The sequence below is a fragment of the Phascolarctos cinereus genome, unplaced genomic scaffold (genome assembly GCF_003287225.1).
Source record: "Phascolarctos cinereus isolate Bilbo 61053 unplaced genomic scaffold, phaCin_HiC Scaffold_9;HRSCAF=440, whole genome shotgun sequence".
NCBI classification, from domain to species: domain Eukaryota; kingdom Metazoa; phylum Chordata; class Mammalia; order Diprotodontia; family Phascolarctidae; genus Phascolarctos; species Phascolarctos cinereus.
The window spans coordinates 125,235,390-125,256,684 of record NW_027556402.1 but is presented as its reverse complement, the minus strand read 5'-3'; the positions used below and the strand labels follow the sequence as shown (position 1 = coordinate 125,256,684).

At 34.7% G+C, this 21,295-nt stretch overlaps 2 pseudogenes; both read left to right on the top strand.

The window, feature by feature from the left end:
- The first annotated feature begins 15,425 nt into the window (after positions 1 to 15,425).
- On the top strand, positions 15,426 to 19,654 carry LOC110201122 (putative ATP-dependent RNA helicase DDX43; annotated as a pseudogene).
- Positions 19,655 to 19,657: 3 nt separating this feature from the next.
- On the top strand, positions 19,658 to 20,300 carry LOC144455447 (putative ATP-dependent RNA helicase DDX43 pseudogene; annotated as a pseudogene).
- Positions 20,301 to 21,295: the final 995 nt, after the last annotated feature.

Genomic DNA, 21,295 nt, shown 5'->3' with positions numbered 1-21,295 from the left:
GTGGTAGAACAGGCAGACACCAACAGCTGGATGCCTGAATGCCTCAGTGAGGGCAGAGGGAACCAGAGGAAAGCAGTTGACAAAACCACCAGGTGCCTCAGCACTCTACCTCAAAGGAATCTCCCAGTGCATTGCCAGAAATGAGGGAGACAACAATGCAGAGGGCCCCAGGCAGATAAACACCTTGCAGCACCCATCTAAAAGGAGCTGAAGAAAGCTAAAGGAAAGAAAAGCAGGCAACCTAGAATTGCCTGAAAGTTCCAGCCTTGCTGATTCCAGCCCAACAAGGTAAGCTGCCAGAAACCTACAGCCTCCAATTGCCAACATAAGAGGCCCCAGCACACAAAGCCAGTGACCAAGACCTAGGCTACCAGCACAAGAAGCTTGGGTTAGTACCCTCTGTTCCCCAGCAGGAGAGCTCAATCTCTTTAAAGGCCAGGGAATAAAGAAACACCATGAGTAAAAAGAAACGTACCATAGATTCATATTATGAGAAGAGTGAAGATCAAGACAGAAATTCTGAAGAGGACAACATTGTCAACAAACCCACATCTGCAACAACAAAAGGGAATATGAACTGGTCTGAAGCCCAAAAAGCCTTCTTAGAAGAGCTCAAGAAGGATTTTAATAGTCAAATGAGAGAGGTAGAAGAGTCCTTCAAAAATACAATTGGCCAATTGGAAAAAAAATACACTGAAGAAAACAAGTCCCTAAAAAACACAATTGGCCAATTGAAGAAGGAAGGAAAAACTAACAGAAGAGTACACTGAAGAAAACAAGTCCCTAAAAAACACAATTGGCCATTGAAGAAAAGACAAAAACTAACAGAAGAGTACACTGAAGGAAACAAGTCCCTAAAAAACACAATTGGCCATTGAAGAAGGAAGGACAAAAACTAACAGAAAAAACTATCTGTTACAAACTAGAATTGGATAAATGGAAACTAATGTCTCTATGAGAGAGCAAGAATCAGTCAAAAAGAAACAAAAAAATGAAAAAAATAGATGAAAACATAAAATACCTCATCAGTAAAACAACAACCTGGAAAATTGATTAAGGAGAGACAATTTAAAAATTATTGGACTACCTGAAAATCATGATGAAAAAAAGAGCCTGGACAGTATCTTTCAGGAAATCATAAAGGAAAACTGCCCAGAAGTCCTAGAACCAGAAGGGAAAATAACCATAGAAAGAATCCACCAATCACCACCTGAAAGAGATCCCAAATTGACAACGCCAAGAAATATAATAGCAAAATTCCAAAATTACCAGATGAAAGAGAACATGCTGCAAGCAGCCAGAAAGAAAAAATTCAATATCACAGAACCAAGTCAGGATTACACAGGACCTTGCAGCTTCTACATTAAAAGACCACAGGGCGTGGAACATGATATTCCATAAGGCAAAGGAGCTTGGAATGCAGCCAAGGATCAATTACCCAGCAAAAATGAGCATCATTTTTCAAGGGAGTACATGCATATTAAACAAAATAGGAGACTTCCAAACTTTCCTAATAAAAAGACCAGACAAAAAATTTGATCTTCAAGTACAGGACTCAAGAATGACATAAAAAGGTAAATGGAACAGAAAGACACAATATGTTGTTAATAAAGGGGGGGGGGCTGTTTAAACCCCTACAAGGGAAAACAACACTTGCAACCCTAGAGAACTGTATTGTTATTACACTTTGTTAAAGGAGTATACATAAAGAGGGTGGATATTAGTTGACTTTGATGTAATGATAAAAAAAAAAGAAATCTAATCAAGTGGGTTAAATGGATCCAAATAAGTGGATCAATCTGATCTTAGAAAATGTACTGAGAAAGGAGGAGGCAAACAAGGGTAAATTACATTACAGGAAAAGACATAAAATCCTATTACAGCAGAGGGAAAGAACGGGGGGGGATTGTTTGAACTTACTCTCATCAGCTTTGGCTCAAGAAGAGCATAACATAATCAGTTAGGTATAGAAATCTAACTTGCCCTATAGGCAGTAGGAGGGAAAAGGGGAAAGAAAAGGGAGGGGGAAAAGAAAAGGGAGGGAAGAAGCAGTAAGAGTAAAGGGGAAGAAAAGGGAAAGTGATAATAAAAGGGAGGAGGGACTGAAGGAGGTGGTGGTCAAAAGCAAAACACTAGTGAACGGGAGAAAGGAAAAAGGAGAAATAAAAGCATAAATAGGGGGGAAAAGGATGGAGAAAAAGACATGATAGTAATCATAACTGTGAATGTGAATGGGATGAACTCTCCATAAAACAAATGGATTGCAAAATGGATTAAAAACCATAATCCTACAGTATGTTGTTTACAGGAAACTTATTTGAAAAAGAGTGACACATACAGGGTAAAAGTAAAAGGCTAGAGCAGAATATATTATGTGTCAGCTGAAGTTAAAAAAAGGAGGGGTAGCAAGCCTGATATCAGACAAAGCAAAACCAAAAATAGATCTAATCAAAAGAGATAAGGAAGGAAACTACATCCTTTTAAAAGGCACCATAGACAATGAAATAATATCATTACTAAACATATATGGACCAAATGGTATAGCACCCAAATTCTTAGAGAAGTTCAGGGAATTACAGGAAGAAATAGACAGCAAAACTATACTAGTGGGGGACCTGAACTTCCCCCTCTCTACACTAGATAAATTCAACCACAAAATAAACAAGAAACAATTTAAGGAGGTGAATAGAACATTAGAAAAGTTAGGTATGACAGAACCTTGGAGTAAACTGAATGCGAATAGAAAGGAATATACTTTTTTCTCAGAAGCACATGGCACATACACAAAAATTGACCATGTACTAGGGCATAAAAATAATTGGAAAACTAAATAAGCTAATCCTAAAAAATGATTGGGTCAAGCAACAACCCACAGAAACAATCAATAATTTCATTCAAGAGAATGAAAATAATGAGACAACATACCAAAACTTCCGGGATTCAGTGAAAGCAGTTGTTAGTGGAAGTTTTATATTTCTAAATTCTTACATAAATAAAATAGAAAAAGAGGAGATTCATGAATAGGGTATGCAACTAAAAAAACTAGAAAAAGAACAACTTAAAAATCCTCAACTAAACACCAAGTTAGAAATATTGAAAACCAAAGGAAAAACTAATAAAATTGAAATTAAGAAAACTATTGAACTAATAAATAAAACTAAGATCTGGTTTTATGAAAAAACCAATAAAATAGATAAAACTTTGGTTAATTTAATTAATAAAAAGAAAGAAGAAAACCAAATTGCTACCATCAAGAATGAAAAAAAGGAAGAGGAAATTAAAAATAATTAGGAATTATTTTGCCCAACTATGTGCCAACAAATTTGACAATCTTAGTGAAATGGATACATATTTACAAAAATATAAATTGCCCAGATTAACTGAAGAGGAAGTAAAATACTTAAATAACCCCATCTCAGAAAAAGAAATTGAACAAGCCATTGATGAACTCCCTAGGAAAAAATCTCCAGGGCCATGTGAATTCTATCAAACATTTAAAGAACAATTAATTCCAATACTATATAGACTATTTGGGAAAATAGGTGAAGAAGGAGTCTTACCAAATTCTTTTTATGATACAAATATGGTGTTGATACCTAAACCAGGAAGAGTCAAAATAGAGAAAGAAAATTATAGACCAATTTCTCTAATGAATATAGATGCAAAATTTTAAACAAAATACTAGCAAGTATATTGCAGCAACTTATCACAAGAATAATACACTATGACCAGGTAGGATTTATACCAGGAATGCAGGGTTGGTTCAATATTAGGAAACTATCAGCATCATTGAGCATATCAACACAAAACCAACAGAAACCACATGATCATCTCAATAGATGCAGAAAAAGCTTTTGATAAAATACAACACCCATTCCTATTAAAAACACTAGAAAGCATAGGTATAAATGGAGTCTTCCTTAAAATAATAATAGCAATTATCTAAAACCTTCAGCAAGCATTATATGTAATGGGGACAGGCTAGAAGCATTTCAATAAGATCGGGGTGAAACAAGGATGTCCATTATCACCACTGTTATTCAATATTGTACTGGAAACCTTAGCTTTAGCAATAAGAGAAGAAAAAGAAATTGAAGGCATTAGAATAGGCAAGAAGAAATATCACTCTTTGCAGATGACATGATGATATACTTAGAGAATCCTAGAGAATCAAGTAAAAAACTACTTGAAATAATAAACAACTTTAGCAAAGTTGCAGGCTATAAAATAAACCCACATAAATCATCAGCATTTCTATATATTACCAACAAAGCCCAACAGCAAGAGATAGAAAGAGAAATCCCATTTAAACTTACTGTAGACATTATAAAATATTTAGGAGTCTACCTCCCAAAAAACCCAGGACTCTATGAACACAATTACAAAACACTTTTCACACAAATAAAATCAGATCTAAATAATTGGAAAAACATCAGTTGCTCATGGGTAGGCGAGCTAATATAATAAAAATGACAATCCACCTAAGCTAATTTATTATTCAGTGCCATACCAATCATATATTTTATAGAGTTAGAAAAAATAATAACAAGATTCATTTGGAAAAACAAAAGGTCCAGAATATCAAAGGAACTAATGAAAAGAAATGCAGGGGAAGGTGGCCTAGCAATTCCACATCTTAAATTGTATTATAAAGCAGCAATCATCAAAACTGCTTGGTACTGGCTAAGAAATAGGGAGGTGGATCAGTGGAATAGGTTAAATATGCAAGACACAGTAGTCAATGACTATAGTAATCTATTATTTGATAAACCAAAGACCCCAGCTTCTGGGATAAGAACCCCTCTTTGAAAAAACTGCTGGGAAAACTGGAAAAGAGTATGGCAGAAACTAGGCATAGACCCAAATCACACCATATACCAAAATAAAGTCAAAATGGGTTCATGACTTAGATATAAAGGCTGATACCATAAGTAAACTGGGAGAACAAGGAATAGTTTACCTATCAGATCTATGAGAACAGAAGAATTCATGACCAAACAGAGATGAGAACATTATGAAAAGCAAAATGATAATTTTGATTACATTAAATTGAAAAGTTTTTGCACAAACAAAGCAATGCCTAAGATTAGAAGGAAGGTAGAAAATTGGGAAAGAATTTTTACAACCAGTCTCTCTGATAAAGGCCTCATTTCTAAAATATATAGAGAATTAAGACAAATTTATAAGAACACAAGCCATTCCCCAATTGATAAATGGTCAAAGGATATGAACAGACAGTTCTCAGATGAAGAAATTAAAGCATCTATAGTCATATGAAAAAATGCTCTAAATCGTTATTGAGTAAAGAAATGCAAATCAAAACAACTCTGAGGTACCACATCACACCTATCAGATTGGCCAACATGACAAAACAGGAAAATGACAAATGTTGGAGAAGATGTGGGAAAATTGGAACACTAATACATTGTTGGTGGAGTTGTGAAATGATCCAACCATTTTGAGAACAATTTGGAACTATGCCAAGGGCTACAAAAATGTGCATACCCTTTGATCCATAGCACTTCTAGGGCTATATCCCAAAGATCAAACAAATGGAAAAGACCCACATTTACAAAAATATTCATAGCAGCTCTTTCTGTGGTGGCAAAGAATTGGAAATTGAGAAGATGCCCATCAATTGGGGAATGGCTGAGTAAGTTGTGGTACATGAATGTAATGGAATACTATTGTGGTATAAGAAATGATGAAAAGGCTGATTTCAGAAAAACCTGGAAAGACTTGTATGATCTGATGCTGAATGAAGTGAGCAGAACCAAGAGGAATTTGTACATAATAACAACCATGTTATACAATGACTACTATTGTTTAACTGAACCTTTCTCAGCGTTACAAGGATCTAAGACATCTCCAAAGGCCTGAGGATGGAAAATGCTGCCCACATCCAAAGAAAGAACTATGGAAGTTGAATCGCTATCACTTTTTTTTACCTTCTACTGAGTTTTGTTTACTCTTTCTGATGGTTCCTCCTATTGGTTTTAATTTTTACTTGCAACTTCCCTAATATGAAAATATGTTTAACAGGAATGTATATATAAAGCTTATATCAGATTGTGCACTGTCTTGGGGAGGGTTGGGAGGAAGAAGTAGGAGAAAAATTTTCAACTCAAAAGCATGTGGAAGTGATTGCTGGTAATTCAAAATAAATTAATAAAATTTAAAAAAAAAGAATTCACCTGTAAATCCATGTGTCCCTGGAGATTTTTTCCTAGGGAGTTCACGAATTGCTTGTTCAATTTCTTCCTCTGAGATGGGGTTATTTCAGTATTTTACTTCCTCTTCTGTTAATCAGGCAATTTATATTTTTCTAAGTATATATCCATTTCACTAAGATTGTCAAATTTGTTGGCATATAGTTGGGCAAAATAATCCCTAATTAACATTTTAACTTCCTCTTCCTTGGCGGTAGCTTCACCCTTTTCTTTCTTGATAATAGTAATTTGGTTTTCTTCTTTCTTTTTTTTTAAATTGAATTAACCAAAGTTTTATCTATTTTATTGTTTTTTTCATAAAACCAGTTCTTAGTTTTATTTATTAGCTCAATAGTTTTCTTAATTTCAATTGTATTAATTTTTCCTTTGGTTTTCTATATTTCTAATTTAGTGTTTAGTTGAGGATTTTTAAGTTCTTTTTCTAGTTTTTTTAGTTGTATGCCCAATTCATTGATCTCATCTTTTTCTATTTTATTTATATAAGCATTTAGAGGTATAAAACTCCCCCTAAAAACTGCTTTCATTGCCTGTCATAAGTTTTGGTATGTTGTCTAATTATTGTCATTCTCTTGAATGAAATTAATGATTGTTTCTATGTTTTGTTGTTTGAACCAATCATTTTTTCGGATTAGATTATTTAGTTTTTTTTAGTCTACCTTTCCATGGCCCTTTATTACATCTAATTTGTATTGCGTCATGATCTGAAAAGGATGCATTTAATATTTCTGCCTTTCTGTATTGGATTGTGAGGGTTTTATGTCCTAGTACATGGTCAATTTTTATGTATGTGCCATGTACTGATGAGAAAAAAATATATGCCTTTGTATTCCCATTCAGTTTTCTCCAGAGGTCTATCATACCTAACTTTTCTAATGTTCTATTCACCTCCTTAACGTCTTTCTTGTTTATTTTCTGGTTAGATTTATCTAGTGTAGAGAGGGGGAGATTGAGGTTCCCCCACTAGTATAGTTTTGCTGTCTATTTCTTCCTGTAACTCCCTGAATTTTTTCTCTAAGAATTTGGATTCTATACCATTTGTGTTTGTATGTTTAGTAATGATATTACTTCATGGTGCCTTTTAGCAGGCTGTAGTTTCCTTCCTTATCTCTTTTGTTTAGCTCTATTTTTGCTTTTGCTTTGTCTGAGATTAGGATTGCTACTCCTGCCTTTTTTAACTTCAGCTGAAGCATAGTATATTCTGCTCCAGCCTTTTACCTTTACCCTGTATGTGTCACTTTTTTTCAAATAAGTTTCCTGTAACCAGCATATTGTAGTACTATGGTTTTTAATCCATTGTGCTATCTACTTCTGTTTTATGGGAGAGTTCATCCCATTCACATTAGCAATTACTGTTTGTGTCTTTTTCTCCATCCTTTCCCCCACTGTTTAAGCTTTTCCTTCTTCTTTCTCCTTTCCCCCCTTCACTAACATTTTGCTCTTGACCACTACCTCCTTCAGTGTCTCCTCCCTTCAATTATCCCTTTCCCTTTTCTCCCCTTTGCCCTTACTGCTTCTTCCCTCCCTTCTATCCCCTCCTCTCTTTTCTTTCCCCTTTTCCCTCTTACTGCCTATTGGGTAAGTTAGTTTTCTATACCTAACTGTTTATGTTATTCCCTTCTTGAGCCAAATCTGATGGGAGTGAGGTTCAAACAATGCTCCCCCGCCCTTCTTTCCCTCTGCTGTAATAGAATTTTGTGTCTTTTCCTGTAATGTAATTTATCCTTGTCTGCCTTCTCATGTTCTCAGTACATTTTCTTAGATCAGACTAATCCACTTACTTGTATCCATTTAACCCACTTGATTAGATTTTTGTTTTATCATTACATCAAAGTCAACTTATATCCACCCCCTTTATTTATACTCCTTTAACATGTTGTAATAACAGTACAGTTCTCAAGAGTTGAAAGTGTCATCTTCCCTGGTAGGGATGTAAACAGTTTGCCTTTATTAACAACATATTGTATCTTTCTGTCTCATTTATCTTTTTATGTCCCTCTTGAATTTTGTGTTTAAACACAAAATTTTCTGTTGATTTCTGGTCTTTTTGTCAGGAAGGTTTGGAATTCCTTTATTCCATTGACTGTCTATCTCCTCCCCTGAAAGATTATGCTCATTTTCACTGGGTATTTGATCTTTGGATGTAATCCAAGCCTCTTTGCCTAGGGAATATGATGTTCCACACCCTAAAGTCTTTTAATGTAGAAGCTGCAAGGCCAGTTGTAATCCTGACTGTGGTTCCATGATATTTAAATTGTTTCTTTCTGGCTGGTTGCAGTATTTTGTCTTTGATCTGGTGATTTTGGAATTTGGCTCTTATATTCCTTGGCATTTACAATTTAAGATCTCTTTCAGGTAGTGAGCGGTGTATTCTTTCTATGGTTATTTTACCTTCTGGTTCCAGGACTTCAGCAGTTTTCCTTTATGATGTCCTAAAAGATACTTCTCAGGCTCTTTTTTTCATCATGATTTTTAGGTGGACCATTAATTTTTAAGTTGTCTCTCCTGAATTGATTTTCCAGGTCAGTTGTTTTGCCCATGAGATATTTTGCATTTTCATCTATTTTTTCCATTTTTTAAAATTATTTCTGTTTGACTGATTCTTGCTCTATCATAGAGTCATTAGTTTCCATTTATTCAATTCTGATTTTTAATTAATTATTTTCTTCTATTAGATTTTGTACTTCCTTCTCCAATTGGCCTGTTCTGTTTTTTAGGGATTTGTTTTCTTCAGTGAACTTTTTTTCCAGTTGGTCAATTGTATTTTTTAAGGACTCTTCTATCTCTCTCATTGCACTTCTAAAATCCTTCTTGATCTCTTCTAAGAAGGCTTTTTGGGATTCAGACCAGTTCATATTGCCTTTTGATGTTGCAGATTTGGGTTTGTTGACAATGTTATCCTCCTCAGAATTTCTATATTTATCTTCACTCTTCTCATAATATGAATCTGTGATATGTTTCTCTTTACTCATGGTGTTTCTTTATTCCCTGGCCTTTAAAGAGCTTGAGCTCTCCTGCTGTGGAGCAGAGGACACTAACCCAAGCTTCTTGTGTTGGCAGCCTTCGTCTTGGTCACTGGCTTTGTGTGCTGGGGACTCTTATGTAGGCAGTTGGAGCCTGTAGGTTTCTGGCAAGTTAGCTCATGTTAGGCTGGAATCAGCAAGGCTAGAACTTTGGATTAATTCTAGGTTGTCTGCTTTTCCTTTCCTTTAGCTTTCTTCAACTCCTTTTTAGATGGGTGCTGCATGGTGTTTATCTTCCTGGGGCCCCTTGCAGTTCTGCCTCCCTTAGTTCTGCTAAGACACTTGGAGAATCCTGTGCTGTAGAATTCTGAGGCCCCTGGTGGTTTTTTGAGCTGGTTTCCACTGGTTTCCCTGCCCTCACTGATGCACTCAGAGGTCCAGGTGTTGATGTTTGCCTGCTCTACCACCTGGGCTTCAGGATCTCCTCCTGGTTGGCAGTTGGAGGCTGTAGGATTCTGACAGCTTCCCTGGTTTTGGACTGGAATCAGCAAGGCTGGAACTTTTGAGCAACTCTAGGTTGCTTTCTTCAGCTCCTTTCAGATGAATGCTGCAGGATGTTTTTCTGCCTCGGGCCCTTTGTAGTGTTGCTTCCCTTATTTTTACTGAGGACCTGTTTGCTGTAGAGTGCCGAGGCACCAGGATCTTCTCCTGGGCTACTGCACTGCTGCTCCCCATCTCTCTTCTGGTTAAGCTTTTCTAGGTTTTTTTCTGGGGTGACATTTTCTGGACTTTCAAAGGTTGATAGGGGAGGATAACAGTGACTACCTTCTTACTCTGCCATCTTAGCTCCTGGAAGCGGAAGTCAACATTCAATTTTTTTAAAGGAAGAAAGAATGTCTAGAATCAGGAGATAGAGTTTTTTATAGCATATTTGTACATATTGGCTCATTGTCTCTTCCATTAAAATAGTGAGAATCTCAAAAACAGATAGTTTTTTGCTTTATTTTTTTTCCCTAGGCTTAACCAAAACCCTGACACATAGTAGGTGTTATTACTTGCTTGCTGACCTTTGCCTGGGGAGGTGAACAACATGGATACCAATATTACTGGATTGTAGAGTTCATGGATGGGAGTAAGATACGAGAAAATTGGAAAAGTAGGAAGAGTCCATATTATGTTCTAATTCCATCCTCCTTGAGAAGAGCCACTCTACTCTGTCCTCCAAAGATAATCTTTCAAATAGCTGAAAATAGTTATCTTACCTCCCCTTAGTCTTCCTTTCTCTGAGTTAAATATTTCAGTTTTTTTCAAATTGTCTTTACTCATCATAGCTTTCATCTTCTTTGTTGACCTCTTCTGAATATGCTTAATTTATGCTTTACATTAAGAAACAGTACCCAGAAATGAACAAATACTTCATGTGTATTTTTATCAGTGCAGAAAAATGCGTGAACATTGTCTTCCATTTGCTGGCAACTAGATAGATAGATATATGGATAGATAGATAGATAGATAGATAGGTAGATAGAATTATAAAATCATTTAAAATAATTTGACAAGTTAGAATATTAGTCAAAAACCAGTTGGATGATTCAGTTACTTACAATATAGTCATACAATTAGGTTTGTTTGGGAAAAGTTAATTGCTTGGGCACAAGAAAAGGGAAAGGCAGATTTATATGAATTCATGTAAAACTATGTGCAAAAGATCTATGGATTTTAGTTAGCTCAGAATATTGCCAACATTGTTTTGTTATTGTTAAGACAATAAAAATAAAAGTGTAACAATAGGAACAATGTAATAAATACCAGCTTACATTTGCACACATACTCATGCATTTATATACACATAAGCATGTTTTCATGGGTGTGGGGAAATCCCTGACATGAAAAGCTTTATGGTCTTATTTAAGAATCACTTAAGGCACTAAGAAATCTAATGAATTGCTCATGGTTATATGATTAGCATGTGTCAGAGGCAGGAATCAAGCCCAGGTTTTCTTGATTCTAAGGCTAGGTCTCTTCCTATTAAATGAGAAAGAGAGAAAGACAGGGAGACACAGGCACAGAGATACACACAGAGACAGAGATACAGAAAGAGATAGAAAGATATACACAAAGAGACAAAGACAGAGGAAGAGACAGAGATAGAGAAAGTGAGAAATGTTGCTAGAGGTAAAGTTAAAGATATGTAGCTCTAAATTTCTGTGTACCAGGTGGGTCTCTGAGTTGAATGAATGAAGGGAGTTTTCATGCCAGGGATTTTCCTACACTGATGGAATCACAGATCTGGACCAACATATAAAAACAGAAGGTAAAATTTTATTTGAGTTTCAGCAGGGGCATAATACTGTTGGCTCATACTTTTAGTTAACTAAAATCTCCAGATGTTTTTATCTCTCTCACAGAAATGCTATAAATGCAGGCTTCTCCAACTTCATATGTAAGCAATTGATTTTTTTAGAAATCTAACTATGACTTTACAGTAACCAAGTTAAATGATATCCCAATGAATTTTGCCTAGCACCCAGATATGTCAAGACAATTTTAAGCTAATTATATCATTGCTTGCATGTTCTGTCTCTCTCTGATTTATATTATCTGTAGAATTGTTAAGACTGTTGTCCATAGTACTTCCCCAGTTGTTGATAGCAACATGAAAAAATGTAGGGTGGGAAATAAAAGCCCTGCAGTATGCTTTAACTTGAGTATTTATAGAAAGATAGGTGTTTAGTAGAAATCAATGCTCTGGTGGGGACCAAGGTGCTATGTCTTTTGGTTCTTAAAGAAATAAAGTTATATTTTTCAGCTTGGAGTAAAACTAAGCAGGTCTGAAAAATACAGATGTACATTTGTATTTCTCCTATGAACTTATTTTTTTTTGCATCATAACTAACACCTGACTTTACACTAATCTGTTAATATAAGTTCTTGTGAATGTTCCATAGTATTCTGTAAAACATGTACAGAATTACCTCTATTGGGATGATTCCTGTATATATGTAAATATATTATTATATATGATGACATATGTACAATAGCATAGAGTCATCTCTCCTCTTACATTTCTTCTACCTCTTGATGTTGCTTCTTTTTCCTCCATAACCTTTTCCCATTTTATATTTTTTTTCTGGATTATTTATTCCATCCTGTATTCCTTATCTTAATATCCATCTATAATTATTAGAATGTAAGGCACTTGAAAGTAGGAGTTGTTGCAGTCTTTGGATTTGAATATTCATTACCTGGCAAGATGCCTGAAAAATAGTAAGTATTTAACAAATGTATGATAATAGATAGACTGATTGTAAGAATACCAAAAAGATAGATTTCTTAAAGACTTTTCAGCTTCTCTTCTAGCAGAAACTAACTTGCATTTACATTAAAAAGATTGGTGACCTTTTCATGTAGAGATAGAAACATAGCACATACTCTGCATGTCATTGTAACAGTTACCTCAGATTCCATAGTTTTTCAACATGTAGTTTAAATTATAGTCTTCCACAGATTTCCCATGAAAAAAATTGCATGTTTATGCCCTTTTCTTCTGTTTTCCATGCTCCAACAGCTCAGGTGACTCTGAAAAGAGTCACTTTTAAAATTTCTTCTATTAGCATCCCTCTAGTTGTGAACTTGCTAAACGTGTTGTTTATAGCTATTATCAAACTGTTGAACACTCCCTTTTATAACATATTCAAATAATATAATACCTATGAGAATACCTTCTTAACTTTATGAGACATTTATTATAAACAGAAGCAAGCAATAAATGTAGACTTTGTCATCTGTCCTCACTTGGATGTGAACCTATGTACCTCATTTTATTGCATTTCACTTTATTGTACTTCACAGACATTGCATTTTTTCAACAAATTAAAGGTTTGTGGCAATCCTGCTTAAACTAGTCTATCATGACCATTTTTTTTTTACTAGCATGTGCTCCCATCACGTTTCTGTGTCACATTTTGGTAAATTCTTGTGATATTTCAAACTTTTTCATTATCATTATATCTAGGATCAGTGACCCTTGATGTTACTATTGCAATTTTTTTGGGTGCCATGAATTGTGCCCATATAAGACAGGGAATTTCACTGATAAATCTTGAGTATGTTCTCACAGTTTTACGAACTGGACATTTGCCTATCTCTCTCCCCCTCCTTGGACCTCCGTATTCCTTGACACATAACAATATTGAAATTTAACCATTTATTAACCCTACCATGGCCTGTAAGTGTTCAAGTGAGAGGAAGAGTCAATTAATGTCTCATACTTCACTGTTGTCTTATTTTAAGAAATTGTCACAGCTACCCCAACCATCAACAACCGCCACTCTGGTCAGTCATCATCTATCATCTTCGAGGCAAGGCCCTTCACCAGCAAAAAGATTATGATGCAGTATATGATGACATTTATTTTAGTAATAAAGTATTTTAAGTTAAAGTATAGATATTTTTAGAAATAATTCTATTTTATGCTTAATTAGTGCAGTATAGTACAAATATAACTTTTATATGCAGTGGTAAACTCAAAAATTCATGTGGCCCCTTTATTGTGATATTTGCTTTATTAAAATGGTCTGGACCTGAACCCATAATATCTCTGAGGTATACCCATATGTTGCTGTATCATGGGGACTGATGAGTTTAGCAGTTTAGAGAGCCTTCATGGAATTTAAACTGGATTAAGATAATATGTAAATAGGGAAAAAAAAAGATGATGCAAGGATAAGAAACTAGGAGAGGATGTGACACATGCATGTTGAGACTTTGTGTTTGTAAGAAGTTTCTTTCCAACTTTGGGAAATACCTTCAGCCTAGGAATTGAACTGTACTTTAAACAAGTGGCAAAATTATCATTATGATTCAATCAAGCAAGAATTTATTAATTAATTATTATGCCCTGGGCATTATGCTAGGTGGGGAGAGATAGAGATAGAAATATAAAAAATAAAACACTCCCTTCACACAAGAAGCTAACATTTTAACAGAGTAAACAATGATGACATACATAATTAGATATAGAATAAATATGAAAATAATAAATGCAAATTAATATAAATTAGTTAAATATAAGGTAGTTCAGAATGGAGAGCATCAGAAGTAGAGGCAATCAGGAGAAAACATACACACATACAGACAGACTCCATTTGTAAGTTCTTGCTTAATCTTTGTCTTTAAAGAAGAGAGGGATTCTGCAGGATAGACATGAGGAGGTAGTGCATTCCAGAAGTGGAGCTTAGCAAATGCAAAGACATGGAAATGAAAAGATGGAGTATCATGTGAAAAGAAAGATGGAAAATTTGTCTGCATCACAGAGTTTGGGTGAAGAACTATTATACAATGAGCCTGGGATCAAATTGTAAAGGGCTTTAAAAGCCAAACAGTCTTCTGAACAGCATCGCTACCTATACAGAAGGCAGACCACTATGTGTCCATATATATATTCTCCAACAAAATCCTAAAATTTGCCCCAGATTGGGAAATGATCAAGAAAACCAATGAGAAACTACTCCTTCAACCACCAAAACTGCCCAGAAGTCAGCAAGCAATAAAAAGGGGGCAAAGATAGCACCAGTACAGAGTAACTTTTCAATGGACTGTGGAGAGGTAAGAGAGAAATGTAGTCTTCAAAGCTCTGTGCCTGCAGGCAGCAAGAGGAGAAGGATCATTTGAGAAAGCCTCACTTTGAAGCCCAGGGAATGGCAGTAGGCCATGACTAGTGTAGTCACTGCATGCTATTGCAGCCAGTAACAGTGCAGGAACCAAAGTCTCTGAGGTCCCTAACACTGCCTTCTAAGATATTAGAGCATCTGCAGATCCACCATTCTGAATCTTATAGTTTCAGGGCATACAATTCAAGCAAGTATAGCTTATCATATAACCTAAGGGGACTCAGGACTCAGGACAAGACCAAGTAGAGCTAAACTGTTAAACTCAAAAGTGTTGTAGAGGAGCAGGGCCTGGTTCTGGCACATAGTCCTAATTAAAGAACAAAAGCTAGAGAGATGGGAAAAAAATGAAACAAAATACTAACCAGTATTAACAATTATTTTTAATCTAGATATACTTATATTTCTTCTATTTTTAAAAAGTCCTTGATATTTCCTTTTCTCACATGTAATTATATGTTTATTTGGTATACTTTAATTTTCAGGGAGTATGTTACTTGGACTGTGCTTTAAAAGAGAAAGTCATAAAACTGATTGATCCTTAAAAATAAGAACTTCTGACCGACATGCAAGGACTTTGTGGTCTTGCAGGTGAATGATGATACCATCTGTGAGGTACTTTGAATCAAGGGATGATTCAAGTCACATATAACACACTAGTTAACTTTGTGACTTCAAATTCTCCAGCAATTCCATAGGCCTTAGGTCTTTTTTTTTTTTCCTGGGCAGAGTGGGATGGACAACACGAAGACTCTGAAGTATCCCACAGAACATGTAGCAATTGATAGATTGTGGGACCAGCCCTCTCACATTTAGGTCATGGTCCTTTTTGTCAGGAGTGACACTGCCAACACCAAGTTGGATAACTTGGCCGAACAAGCCATTGCTGAGGAGAATGAGATAGGACAGGAGAAGGGAGAAGTCTTGCAGCCAAATGATGAACTGCTAGAAGATCAGAATGTCCCAGTTATAATTTTCAGGAACCCAAAAAAGACTTATTCGAATCATTGCAATAAATTAAACAAGGAAAAAGGAATTTCATTCAAAAAACATAAAAATATTAATTAATTAATTTTTGTTAAATTAAATTTTGTTTTTTTTTTAATTAAAATGTCTTTTCTTCCTCCCACTCCTCCCACCATGAAAAAGCAGGAAAAACAAAACCCATGTTAAAAATAGGTATAGTCAAGCAAAACAAATTCCTGCAAAGGATATGTTATAAATAGATAGTTAGATCTATATAGACACTTTCATACACACACATATGTGCATATGTACACAAATGCAATAGTATGCTTCATCATGTGTCCACTAAAATTGTGGTTGGTCATTGTGTTGATCAGAGTTATCAATTGTTTCAAAGTTATTTTTTTCTTTACAATATTGTCCTAATTTAACTCAGCATATTTTTATTGCAATCATGTTTCTTGTAAACAACATATTGTTATATTACATTTTCTAATTTATTCTGATATCCTCTTCCATATATGACTGATATTGTTATATCCTTATATGACTGAGCTCATCTCATTCACATTTACAATTATGCCTGTTTAATTGTGTATTTCCCCCCATTCTATTGTTTTACCATTTTACATTTCTCTTTTCTCCTGTGTTTGTATTTCAAAGTTTCTTAAAAGCTCTGATTTTTTTTTTTATTGTTGTTGTCAGGAATAGTTGGAAGTCTTCTATTTCAGTAAAAATTTATGACACAGCTAGGTGGCACAGTGGATAGAGCACTGGCCCTGAAGTCAGGAGGACCTGAGTTCAAATCTGGCCTCAGACCAAACACTTGACACTTACTAGCTGTGTGACCCTGGGCAAGTCACTTAACCCCAATTGCTAAAAAATTAAAAAAAAATAATTTTTCTTCTGTAGGAATACATTGAGTATTGTTGTGTATGATTCTTGGTTGGAAGCTTGTCTGTTTGTCTTTGGGAAATTTATATTTCAAGTTCTCTTTTTCCTTGTAGCAGTAGTTCCCTCAGTCATTTATAATTCTAATCATGGCTCATTGGTTCATAGATTCTTGTTCCTGTTAGCTTGCATTATTATTTTTTTCTTTGAGAAGCTTTGGATTTTGGTTGTATGTTCTTTGGAGTTCTCATTTTGGGGTTTCAGTAGGTAAATTCCTGAATTATTTGTTTTCACTTTGTCCTCTGTTTCTAAATGATCTAAATAATTTTGTGATTTCTTGAAATATGATGTCTAAGCTCTTTTTTTGGACATGGATTTCAAATAGCCTAATGGGTCTTAAATTATTTCTCTTTGATCTATTTTCCAAGTTTACTGATTTTGGTTTGAGGTATTTTATATTTTCTTCTATTTTTTAAGTCTTTTGGCTTCAATATTTTTTGCTCTTTGATGTAGTCAGCACCTTCTATTTAGCTCAATATAATTTTCAGCAAATTCAATTTCTGGTCCAAGCTTTTAAAAATTTATTTCTAATTCTTTCTTCTGAAGCTCTCACATATTTTCCCAAAATTTTAAACCTCTAGCCTTCTCATTTATATTTTAAAATATTTTAAATTCTTTTTAACCTTCACTTTACATCTTCCAGAAACAGGAAATTATTCAACTTCTAATTGGAGTTGTACCCAGCTATATTTTTTTTCTTTGAGGCTTTGATTATATATGTTTTTGAGTAAAGTATCAGACAAAATAATCTTCCAAAGATGAAGGGAGAGTGGGATTTGTGGCCTGAGGAGATAGGGCATTTGGAACAGTTATTGTGAGAAGTGCAATATGGAGTTAATCAGAGAAGGGTAAAGAAAATAAATGGACTGATGTGCAGAAGTGACATTCTGTTTGAGATTCTATAGGAAAAATATGTAGTGGACCCAGTCATCAAGGTTACTTCAGGATCAAGAATCTACAGTATCTTTAAACATAGGCATGATATGCAAATCCTTTAACACACTCATTGCTTTCATTTGGACACTTATCAGATCATCAGTGTCCTTCTTGAAATATTGTTTGGGATGATACTCAAAATATTGAATCTATAACAATGGGTTAAGCCAAGTTTTACATTATATATATATTTCAGAGCTGAAATGTTTGGGCTGGACTGGTTCTGTGAATGGAGACAAGCCATTAAGGTCTGTGCCTCAGTTTAATAATCTGAAAAATGGGAACAATGATACTTACCATTCCTAAATTATGTGGTTGCCTGGAGGAAAGTGACCTGTAAATTACAAAAGAAGTGTGAGGTGTTTTCAATATTGTCTTTAGAAAATCTTTTCAATAGAAAGTTGGCAATAAAAGATGAATTCACACTGACTCTCACTATGGAAAATAGATGCTATTAAAATTAAGAAACAACCTAGTACCTCAAATTGGATATTAAATAATCAAATAGATTTTAAAACCTATAGAGTTTTATTATTCTGTTATTGATGGTTTATATGGCACATACTTAATTGGCTGAATTAATAATGAAGAATAGCAGTTTGGTGCCTATGTAATTCATTTACTATACAAGAGTCTGCTACTTAGCATGTAGAAAAGTGGTCAGTCATTATTAATGTATCTCCTGTGCATTGGGCTAACATTAATCAGACTGAATTAATGTAGTGTTACTTTTATCTTAAGCTGGCATTAATAAATGCCTAATTATTTTTAAAATGTGCCATGCCACATTATCAAAATATTTTATGGGAAATAATGTTTAGCATTTTTTCAAAAGTATTTCCTTGGATTTAATATCACAGATAAATTGGTTTTAGTTTTTTGCCTTGGCACACCTTTAAAAAAAACCCTTATATTGCCAACTATGCATTAGGCCTTGTGTTTTACAATGTTATTATCTTTTTATGTTTTACAAGTATTATTTTATAATATTAACAACCCTGGGAGGTAGGTATATTTATCATTCTCTATATTTTATAGATGAGGAAATTGAGGCAGACAGAAGTTAAGTGATGTGCCCAGGATCACATAGCTTTTAAGTCAGATGGGATTTGAATTCCCTTAAACTGGAATCAATAGATTCTAAAATTAAAGAAATAGAGGAGGATCCCAAGTCAGAAACAACAATATAAAGCAACAAGAAAAACTTGAAATCAGCTAAATTAATGATAGAGTAAAAATAAAATAAAACAAAACAAAATAAACATAATCTAAAAAGGAAACAAAACCTGGAAACACTTTGAAATCATCTTGTAATGAAAATGGCCCAGAGAAAAAAGTGCCAGTGATTGATTGAGAGGCTATTTAAGAGGATTATCTCCTCTACATTAAAACAAAGAGGGATGGTCTTCCCCCAATTAAGAAAGATTTCTATGTAGAATCTTCAAAGACAAAATTAATGTTGCAAACCCAAATAGATAAAGGGAGGGAAGAAATAATATCATGTATAATGGTTTAAGAGAAAACGAAAAACATGAAATTTCCGATCCAGAATGTACATTTCAAGATCCATGTCATCATTACCCTGATGTCATGGCTTATACAAAGAAAGTAGGTTTCTAGACCTAGACCTATACAGCAAAGCATGATCCCTCTTGGGTATAAGTAACACTTTTTTATCCGTATACTAAAGAACAAGGGGAAAAAAAGACAGTCCTGGAATGCTAATAATGATACCAACCAGAAAATTGGCTCTATTAGTCAAGAGTGAATGCAAAAATACACCTATGAAAGAATTTTAAAAGCATTCGTATATATGCTGGTGAAGAAAAAAGATGACAAGACTGAACATGTTACTTAGGTTGCATATATTGTGATTGCTACTTCTGGTAGACTCAATGATCTACTAATGAATAAATTCATCAACCTGAATAGCATTCCATAATTGATTGTAAATACAGTAAAGCAGAAGATAATCATAACCACAAAACAAGAGAAGCCTGCTCTTATACATTTCTTCACTGATTCCTTGAAACCTGGAGGTAAATAATTATTTTTGTAGGCAGAAAACTCTTTGCTAATGATATATCCAGTGACCTGAGACTTAATGATTTGCATGCGCAGTCATTATTACATGGAAACTGAGAACAAAGTGATTATCAATGAGGCCTGAGTGTGTTTAAAATAAGAATAGTAGGAATGTTGATAACTATGGATCTGGCATCATGAGTTCTTGATGTCTCAGATGTCATTCACATTTTTAACTTTATTTTTCCTGGAAACCTTGAGGAGTATGTCCATAGAGTAGGATGTACTGGAAGAACTGTTTATACAGGGGTTTTAATTATTCTACTTCCAAGGAATGATTGGAATATAGCTGATGAATTAATCAATATTTTGGAGAGAGACAATCAGGAAATTCCAAATGAGCTTATACTAATGACTGAATTATGTAAACAACACAAGCAGGGATAAAAAAAAAAGATGAAGGAAAAAACATGGCAAAAACTAGAAGGACAAGAAACATTTTTGACCTTGGAAAGTATATGCAATCCAGGAAACAACTTATGTTTGGGGTTGTTGTCTTCTAGTTTAAGAAAAACTGAAAAATGAACAAATTGGAAGACATGGGAAGAAAAATGATTCTGGTTTGTTGTTTCTGTTGTTTGTTTTGTTTGTAGTTTTTTTTAATATATTGTTAAGAAACAAGAGTATTACAAATTTCTGATTAGCTATAACATTGAAGGGGCAGTCAAGTAACACAGTGGATAGAGTACTGGGCCTAGAGTCAGGTAGTCCTGAGTCCAAATCTGACTCAGACTCTTACTAGCTGTGACCCTGGGCCAGTCATTTCACCCTATTTGCTTCAGTTTCCTCATCTGCAAAATTATCTGGAGAAGGAAAAGGCAAACCACCCCAGTATCTTTACCAAGAAACCCCCCAAAATGTCACTTAAAGTCAAACATGACTGAAAAATGACTGAATAACATTGAAAGTTCAGATCTGAAGGGAAGTAGAAGAAATCTGACTTATATATGAAAGGAATACTCAATTGTCAATATAATGTTTAAAGATACAGACATCTTAGAACATGTTTGTACTTCAATAAAATCAAAAGTTTTTTAAAGAAATTGTGTAATACTATAGACTATAAAACTACATAGAATAATCAATGATACTCTGTGATTGAGCCTGCCTTTTCATGACTCTCTTTGTTTGTTTGTTTTTGGCCTACACCAAGCATGTATTAGCAAGCGCCCACTCCTGAGAGACCATGTTCAGTCTCTGAAGGCAGGTCCTTTCCCAGCTCAGGTTATTCAGTTCTCCTCAGCACATCTTGTTTGTCCCTGGCCAGATTGAAGGGTAGAGCCCAAATATAAAACAACTATTGCTCAATTATTAATCCTCAACAATTACCTAGGATATGACCCTTTTCCCACCCCATCAAGGAGACATAATCAGAGCTTCAAATATGATATCAGTGGGTCTGTCCTTGCTCATATCAAAGTCAGAAGTACAGATTTATCCATCATCCTTAGCAGATTGTGTAAGTTACTCTCAGTCACAATTTCCATGTAAGAGAGCT